The 8,764-nt window shown below is 44.7% G+C and overlaps 1 protein-coding gene across 2 annotated transcripts in view; it reads left to right on the top strand.

Moving 5' to 3' along the window:
• Window positions 1-259: 259 nt before the first annotated feature.
• The window catches only part of RGS17 (regulator of G protein signaling 17), a 53,681-nt gene continuing 45,176 nt past the window's right edge, over window positions 260-8,764 (top strand). The window contains exon 1 of one of the 2 annotated variants that reach the window (XM_056488008.1): window positions 260-540. The gene's annotated coding sequence lies outside the window, so the exon portion shown is untranslated. The remainder of the gene's footprint in view (window positions 541-8,764) is intronic. The other variant, XM_056488009.1, reaches the window with a different exon arrangement.

Raw genomic sequence — 8,764 nt, 5'->3', positions numbered from 1 at the left:
ACCGACGTGGGGACCAAAGCCCAACCAAAACCGCAGCCCAGCACCTCCCGCGCTGCCCAGCCCAGCCCGGCTGCGCGTCGCGCCGCTGTCACTCGCTGCCAGCGCACAGCGGGGACGCGGCCGCTCCGGCCGGGCTGCCGGGGAGCGCTGCCGCTGGTCCCTGCGGCGGGGCCGGGAGCGGGGCCGGGAGCGGGAGCGGGGCCGGGCGGGCCGTGACTCACCGGCGGGGCCGGGCGGGGGAAGTCCCGCAGCCGCCGGGCTCCGCCGCCGCCGGCAGAGCGCATGTGCGGGGCTCCGGCTCCGCGCCGCTCCTCGCACCCTCCCGCCCTCCTTCCTCTCCGCCGCCCTCCCTCCCTCTGCTCCCGCTCTCTCTCCGTGTCCCCCTCCCTCCCTTCCTCCCTCCCCGCCCGCCTCCCTCCCTCTCCCCGCCGGCTGGGTGCTGAAGTTGGGCGGATGGCAGCGGAGCAGCTGCGCTAGGGGACGAGCCGCAGCAGCCCTTCCCGGGATCGCTCAGCGCCAGCCGCACGCAGCCGGGCGGGGGTGGGTAAGGCGCTCCGCGCTTATTTCAGCCCGAACCGTGATAAACGGCACCAAAATGTCTGCTTTATAGTGATGCAGAGGGTGTGTGCGGGGGAAAAACCACGCCGACCAAAGGGAGGGATGTGGGGGGAAAGAGGAAAAGGAAGGAGGAAGACTAGAGGATGGATGGATGGATGGATGGATGGATGGATGGATGGATGGATGGATGGATGGATGGCAGGCGGTAGAGTGCAACAGAAAATGTATTCACGGGGGGACAGGCTGTGTGTAAGCGTGCCCGTGTGTGTGTGTAACAACGGGCGGCTTGGGCGCCGAGGTTGCAAGGTGGAGTGTGTGTGTGCGTGTGTGTGTATGTGTATGTGTGTGTGTGTTTGTGTGTGTGTGTGTCCTGCCCGCGATGCACAAAGGGGTGTGCAGAGGTGTCGCCGGGCTCTACCCGCGCCCCCATCTCCGCCGCCCCCCGGTTTGTGCCGGGGATGCCGCGGGGTATCCGCCGCGCCGGGCGATGCTGCCAGCCCGGGCAGGGGAGGGATCGGGCCGCCCCCGGGGAAGCCGGGGGCACGGGCTGCCGGTGTGACAGCCGCCAGATCGGAGGCGAGGCAGCTCTCCTCCTGTCTTTCCTCTTGACCTTCCCCTGCCTGTAACGTGGGTCTGCTTCGCGCGAGGAGAGGTGGTGTGATTTTTATTCATATTATTGTTGTTGTTGTTATTATTTCAAACCGAGGAGCCGGCGGAAGGTGAGGGTGAACAAGCGAGTCGTTGCTCTAAGATCAGGAGTTGCTTTCCCATCCTTCCCTCCCTCCCTCTGCCCCCTTTCTCGGCTGCCCCACCGGGCCGGGCCGGGGAACCCCCGCGGGCAGCGGCGGCGGAGCCCCGGGCGGCACCCAGCCTCCCCCGCCCGCCGTGCCCTGCGGCACCGCCATCCATCCATCCATCCATCCCTCCCTGTGCCTCGGCCTCCTTCCCGCCCCTCCCCTGGAAATGCCGGCGGGGAGGAGCAGGTGGCGGGGCAGGGATGCTCCCGGTGCGGCGTGCCCGGTGCGGGCAGCGCGGGACAGCGGCGCGGCCGCGGGCGGAGCGGGGCTTCCCCGCCGCTGGGAAACACGGCGGCGCTCGGTGCGGCGGGGATGCGGAGCCGCTGCCCCCGAGCCGCCGTGTGCTGCTCCTGCGGGGCTGCGCCTCGCCTCGGCATGGAGCCGCCCGCATTCAGAGCGCCGAGGCTGCCTCGCTCGGCTGCCAAGCTAGCATTCGTCTCTATCTCTTCCTGTTGATTTAGAAGGAAACCTTACTGGTGCTGTCATGCTTAGAAACAGCAGGGGTGAAATTTATGGTTTTCCGTATTCGGTTTCTTCATTTCTGTATCTGGGTTTTCACCAACGCGTGTCATAGGTTTGCAGCCAGATGCTTTTGCAAAATGGATGAAATCTGAAATACCCTTCTAGGTAAATATAAGTAAGTTGCATATTGGCTGGCAATACTATTATGGATAACAGGTGAAAAATAACTTCCTACAAATGTAATACTCATGCATTAGAAATGTGGGGAGTTCTATAAAGGAAGTTGATTCTTTTTCTCATCAGTGGATGCTGGTGTCATCATCCTTACAGAAATCACTGGGAAATTTACCTGTGGCTCAAGCCATTTAGGCAAACAAACTCTTTAACCTTTATAGAGAAACACTGTTGCACACTGTTATCGCTGTTATCAAATACATTTTTTTATTCTAGCTCATACCCAGAAAAAACAAGGTCCTAATAAAAGATGAGTGAGCCCCACCCCACTAAGTTTATGGCCTAAGACGCAAATGCTGTGATACACACAAGCACTTGCCTCCCTGAAATAACGTGAGCATTAAAGCATTTAAATGCCTTTCTCCATCAGGGCCTTAGATCCTTTTAAGTAGCCAAAATAAGAACATAATTTAATTAAAAGAATACGATCAAATAAATTGCTATAGTGAGTTGAACATCTAGTCCAATATCCTGGCTCTGACTACAGTCATTAGCAGACGCTGGAGGGAGAAAAACGTAAGAAACAGGACTGGCATACAGGGATCTTTTCCTGGCATATCCTTTCAAGTTTCAGCAACACATAGAACATGAATTTCTTAAACTGGAGTTTGCTCTCAGACCATCATATTTAATAAATGTTGAGTTTCCCTCCTCCCTTTTTAAAACTCTGTTTATGCTTTGGTCTCAACCCCATTCTGTGGCAATGAGCACCACAATTTAATTATGATTTGTGTGAAAAAGCACTTCCTTTTGTTTACTATGAGCCTGCTGCCTGATAATTTCACTCAGTGCTCCTGAGCTTTCGTATGTGACAAGGAGCACATACTGTGTAAGGTGCCAGGAGCATCCTCTCAAGCCAGAGCAGGTACAGCACTGGGATGTCAGGTCTCTTTATTTTGCCTACCACCAGAGGCCTGCCTGGGAGTGTGAGGCTGTACTCAGCCCTTGGTCTTTATCTTGAAATCTACAGATAAGAATAGTTATTCTTCTTCTTGTTATGCAACATGGACACACATACACAAAGAATTGCCCTGAACCCATGAACTCCTTTCCAGAAGGCTACTGAAAAGCTGTCTGCTGAAAAATACTCCCTGCACTATTGATTTGAATTGGAATCTGACTGACAGCTTGGTGAAAAATTCCCTACCCCAATGCAGTTTTCTAACTACCCTGAAAAAAAAAAAGAAGATGGAATATTTTATTCTTAACTGCAATTCTTGTTTTTGAACAACTATATTAAATACAAAATGCAAGCTATATGTCAAGGGACATACATACATATATACATCTACATCTATAAATATAAATATATATATGAACTCTGTACATTTGAAGTAGCATCATTTTCTAATTGTTCTGGGTAATGTTCATAATAAGGATGTCCATATTGAACAACATGCACAGTTTCAAAAAGAAAGTTTAAATGTCCCATAAAATGTAGCTGATTTTTAAGGAGCTATAACACAAATTCTTCTTCAGAAGAGTACTCCTGATTTCAGTCCTGCTTGAGGAGCATTGATCAGACCAACACTGCAGAATACCTCCCTGATCTCAGCTGTAGCCCCTCTTTGATTTTTATAAGAATAATAAAGGAATAAGAGATCAGAGAACTACAAAAGTACAACCTGGACCCAAAGACACAGAAGTTCTCACAGTTTTAATTCAGCAGCAGACACAACTTGGAGCAATACAATCCACATCATAATGTGATGAAGCAGAGAAGTGCAGAAACCCATGAGTTGTGAAATTCTTCACAAAAAATAAAATGCTGAAACCTCAGATGTGTTAATCCCCATCTCCCAAAAGACTAAGAGAAGGAGAGGCAGAGATATTGTTATGTGGACAGGATAGGAGGAATGTCAGCCAGTCTCAGACTTAAGCCAGTCTCAGACCAGACAGGATTTTCCACTTACAAATGGTGTATATGTCTGTGTGTGTATATCTAGCAAAACATATATATATATATGGGTAGATATATATATATGTGGCACATACATTTTTGTTCACTAAAAATACATTATCTTTAAAAAAATTTTACAATCCTAGTAGTTTTAAATAGCACTTTCTTCCTTGTATGCTTCACATGCATGCCTTTAAGTATGAACATATGGAGATTCTTATGAGTGCGCCAGAAGTGTACTAAGTGAAACAGTATTAGATCTTACAGGGATGTTCATTACAGTTCCATTAGCTCCCTCCTGATCATGTCTTCGTGATGTCAGGGATTAACTTTGCACTCATACCAAGATGTCAGCTTTTTTAGTGAAAAATATATCCCTAGCATACTGGTACTGCTTAATTTGTGAATACAGGATGAGTTTTCTAGGAACATAAAATTCGTGTGCTAATTGGCTTGAGTTAAAATTCATTTAAAACTAAATCCTTCACAAAATTTAGCATTTCTGTTGACATACTCTTTGTTCTAATTAGTTTTTAGAGTGAAATAATACAATTAAACTTTCCATACCATTAATTCATTAAAAGCTTATGCATAGGGTATGAAAACAAATGAATAGATTAAGTTGTAATTAAGTTTATCTATTCATGGTTATAGCTAATGGCTATGGCTACACAGGCTGTATGTAGAGTTGTGTGAATTGCTTTGCTACTGACTCCTGGGGGTCCACTGAACCCTCCAAAAAAGCCCAGCCCTTCAGCTTGGCACCTCTGCAGGTCTTGGCTGCAGAGGGTCTGAGGAAGTGAGCTGCATGCCTGTCTCACTCTGATTCTCTGGGAAGCTGACCATTTCAGAGAGATCTTTTCTGCAGAGATTTTGTGTCTCTACTTGGAGCTGGGTATTTGCTCTCAAAAGGCTTTCCTTGGCATTGCTGCTGTCTCTAGCATGTGCAGAGGGAGCAGCCAAGCAGTGTGACTGTGGCAGGGACCTTGGGGAATGCTTAAAGCACACAAATAGATGAACTCAGGGTCTGCTCTGCTCCACCTGCCCAGCCACCATGTAACCTTGTAACCTGTGCCTCGATCAAACCAGCATAAGGGGCTTGATTCCCTAGTGTGCTTTCTCTGATTTGCACTGCTCCAGTGCTCTAAAATAGATGCAAACTGAATTTAAATGACTTGTGAGATTTGAAAAATGTGTTTCGTTCTGGTATATTTCATGAATCTGGACTGTAAATAAAGGTATTTTAATCAATTTAAGGTTGATTCTATCATATCATATAAATATTTTGAATCATACCTTTGTCTTTATGTTCTTTGCTTATAAAATATAAATGAAATGCATCTTAACTTCCATACAATAGAAAATTTTCATACATTATTTACTTGCAAGCAAATGGCAGCAAGTTCTTAGAAATCAGTAAATACCTAAAAAGGATGTCTGTGGAAAATTGCAGGTAGGGAGATAGAAAAAAAATTTAATAAAATCTTAAATCCAGCAGCCAAGCATTAAAAACATGCACACACCTTAAACACTTTATCTGTGCTGCATAATCTTTCTCCATAGAAATGCAGTATATATCTAGCCTAGGTACTTCAGTGAAAAGGGGTAAATTAGACAGTGATGCATTAACACTGTAGCCTCTGCTACCAAAGCAGTTTCATTTGAAGCAGTTTGGCTGTTCTCTCCAGTGATGCCAGCTCTGTGCTTGCTGAAATATGAGAGATCACAAACTGAACCACTGCTTGTAGCCCATCTCTGTACATACAGACTAGCAGAGAGAATGTCTGTCATGCTGTCTTTGAAGGACACAGCCACTCTGTCTCAGATCCCTGATTAATTGATTATGCCACCTTGCTAAGTTCAAGTCCAAGCAAGACTTTAGGTCATATTTTTTTTGTTTTGGTTTATTTTAGGAAGGCTGAATATGGTTTGAGCAGTTTTGCTATATTATGTTTTTGCTGTATTACGTTTTGCTATGCTGTGGTATGCTGTAACAAGGTCTTAATTTATCAGCAACCCATGTCAGTTGAAGTAAAATAATCCTGTGAGAGAAAGCAATTAAACCCCAGGAAGCATGGATGAGGCTGTCACGGTCTCCTTAGCACAGCACTTTTATACCTGCTTCCAAGACCAGGTTGGACATGGCTTTGAGCAACCTGGTGGGGGGGTTGGAACTAGGTGATATTTCAGGTCTGTCCCAACCATAACCACTCTGTGATTCTGTGATTCTCTGGTACTGTAGTTCAGACAGCTTTCAAGAGAGAGATCTCAGAACAATGGGCACCCTTAGAGGTGGTGTTTTCTAGGCACGTTGCAACTGTGGCAAGGAGCTGCAGGAATTCCTGACATTTCTCACAGCACCACTGCCTGATCCATATCACCATATATATGCTGGTCTCGTAGAAGTTTAAATTTGAGGGAGGTCACAGAATGTCTGGACTGGAAAGGCCACTACAGGTATTTTAGTTGCAGTTTCCCTTGCCATGGACCAGGACACCTTCCACTAGACTGAGTTGCTCAAAGGCCCATCCAATCCAACCTTGAACACTTCCAAGGGTGGAGCATCCCCAGCTTCTCAGGGCAACCTGTTCCAGTGTCTCACCAGCCTCGTAGTGAAGGAATGTATACTAAATTTTTAATACCATCGTTACTGTTTATGGTTTGCTTAATGGGAACAACCTTCTGAAGTAAGGAATTTCTTATCCAATCTGCCTTAATTTGACAGTACTGCAGACAGCACATGCTCTCTGATATTTACATTGTACCAGACCTTTGGGTAGTGTGGATTCTGCTCTCTCAATGATTTGCATCATATAAAAATTGAGAACAGTGAATAATAACTTCCTGTACAAGAGCTTCACAAGTAGCCTTGATTTAATGAATGTAGGTGGGAAGTGTCATCCTAATTACTCAGTGTCCAAAAGGTACTTTTATTTCCAAGCCTCATTATCTTCAGAAATTACAAAGTTCTACAATATTAATCAGATGCTCCATAGCTTTCAAGATGGGTTTGGGAAGAGTGTGATGTAAAAGTTTTTTTTTATCATTCATGTGGAATGGTTTAAAAATATATCTACTGTGTTGTAATGCAGTTGTCTTGTAATGGTCTGATAATTTAACTGGTACAGTTTGATATATCTGATAACCTGGTAACTGGAATCTAATGTGTAGAATTATATGTATTACATTTGTCCAAGTATTTTTATAAACACTTACTGACCCTCACAATGTAAAAACCCCAGATGGTGTTAATTAACAGAATCTCAGCTGTATGGTAAGCAATGTGCTGACCAGAATAGACAAGGCTGTTTTCAAATTTTTGATTATTTGATATATAAAATTAAGTCACAGAGAAACCACAAAAGAAATAAGTACTCATGTGGTGAGAATCTTGAAAGGATAGAGGGAATACCTACACCCAGTGAATGCAACTACTCAATAAACTACAATGTTAGGAAGGCAGCAGCTTTGAGTTGATAGCTCGTGTAGGACAGTGATTCTGAATACAGGAATCTGACTGTTTATTGGATTTTTTCTCAGCTCTCTCTGCAGAAGGACCATCCCATATGCAGTATCTGTCTCAAAGCCTATGCCTACAGTGCTAATTGAGGTCTAGGGCAGAGATAGCTGGCAAAGTTCAGACACTTGAAAAAGTCTAGTTAAAGCAGCACTAACAGGAAAGTTACCTTATTCTACCTCTGTATGTTATCTTGCATCCTGCAGTACAGACTACTCAGAAACTGAGACATACACTCCTGAAACTTTTCTATTTTTAACCTAAATGGCTCCTGAAGACATTTACCACCAAATATGTTCCATCCTCCTTCAACTGTGGTCTTAGCTCTTCTTAACCTGCTTCAGTTGATCAGTAACCATCTAAGGAAATCACAACTGTTGTTTCAATAGCAGTCAGTGCTAAAATACAGAAGTAACATGGTGTTTATGTGACTGTCTTAAGATTTCAGCTTTATGTAGTCAAGGTAGCACAACTCCTGTGGGTGCAGGATTGCACTGAGCACTTCTTCTAATTGCCAAGACTCTGTTTTTGGTTAGGAGTCTTAGGCTTTTTCTCTGCAAACTAACAGAAACCTGAGCTTTTGCACCAGAACTTGATTGTCTATGTACTGTGCTCTTAGAATGGTCCCAGACCTGACTGGAAAGTTACCACATTCCAGGGAACATTCCCAATAAAACACTAATATAAGACTGTCCTGTTATGCAGAGCAGGTCACTCTAATTGTATGAATGAAACTAAATTGCCCATTTAGCCTCAGAGGCAGAGTTTCTTTCCAGTACAGGTACATCACATCTCTTCAGGAAGGCCTCTGACTTTGGCCTTCATTCTTTCTTCTCAGGAATATGATATTAACCAAAGGAAACCGTGTTTGCTGAGATTTACTTAACAATGGATCCAGATCATCTCAAGTCAGTAACTTATTTTTGCTAGCTTATGTTGTTCCCTTGATATTTGCCTACCAAAAGCAGGAACACTGCAGATTTTTATGGTTCTTTTTATGTTGTTCACAACAGAGGAGTAGGTTGTCAGGTTGTATAAATGAACATATGCTTGAAGGATCTGGTTAGTAACACACCTGCTTAATAGTTATTCCCCATGTTTAATTTCAGACCAAGATTCAGCTTTAATACATTTAATGTTTATCATGTTGACTTCTACCATGTTTATTCTAGAATCACAATGTTGTGTTCATTAACAGAAGGGAACATATTTATATTGACAATACCATCTATTTGGCAATCTGATATAAAATATTAATATATCCATCTCGTACCCATCTCAAATATACATGGCTTT

The sequence above is a fragment of the Oenanthe melanoleuca genome, chromosome 3 (assembly GCF_029582105.1).
Source record: "Oenanthe melanoleuca isolate GR-GAL-2019-014 chromosome 3, OMel1.0, whole genome shotgun sequence".
NCBI classification, from domain to species: Eukaryota; Metazoa; Chordata; class Aves; order Passeriformes; family Muscicapidae; genus Oenanthe; species Oenanthe melanoleuca.
Note: the sequence above shows the minus strand (reverse complement) of the source record. Positions and strands in the feature narration are given on the sequence as shown.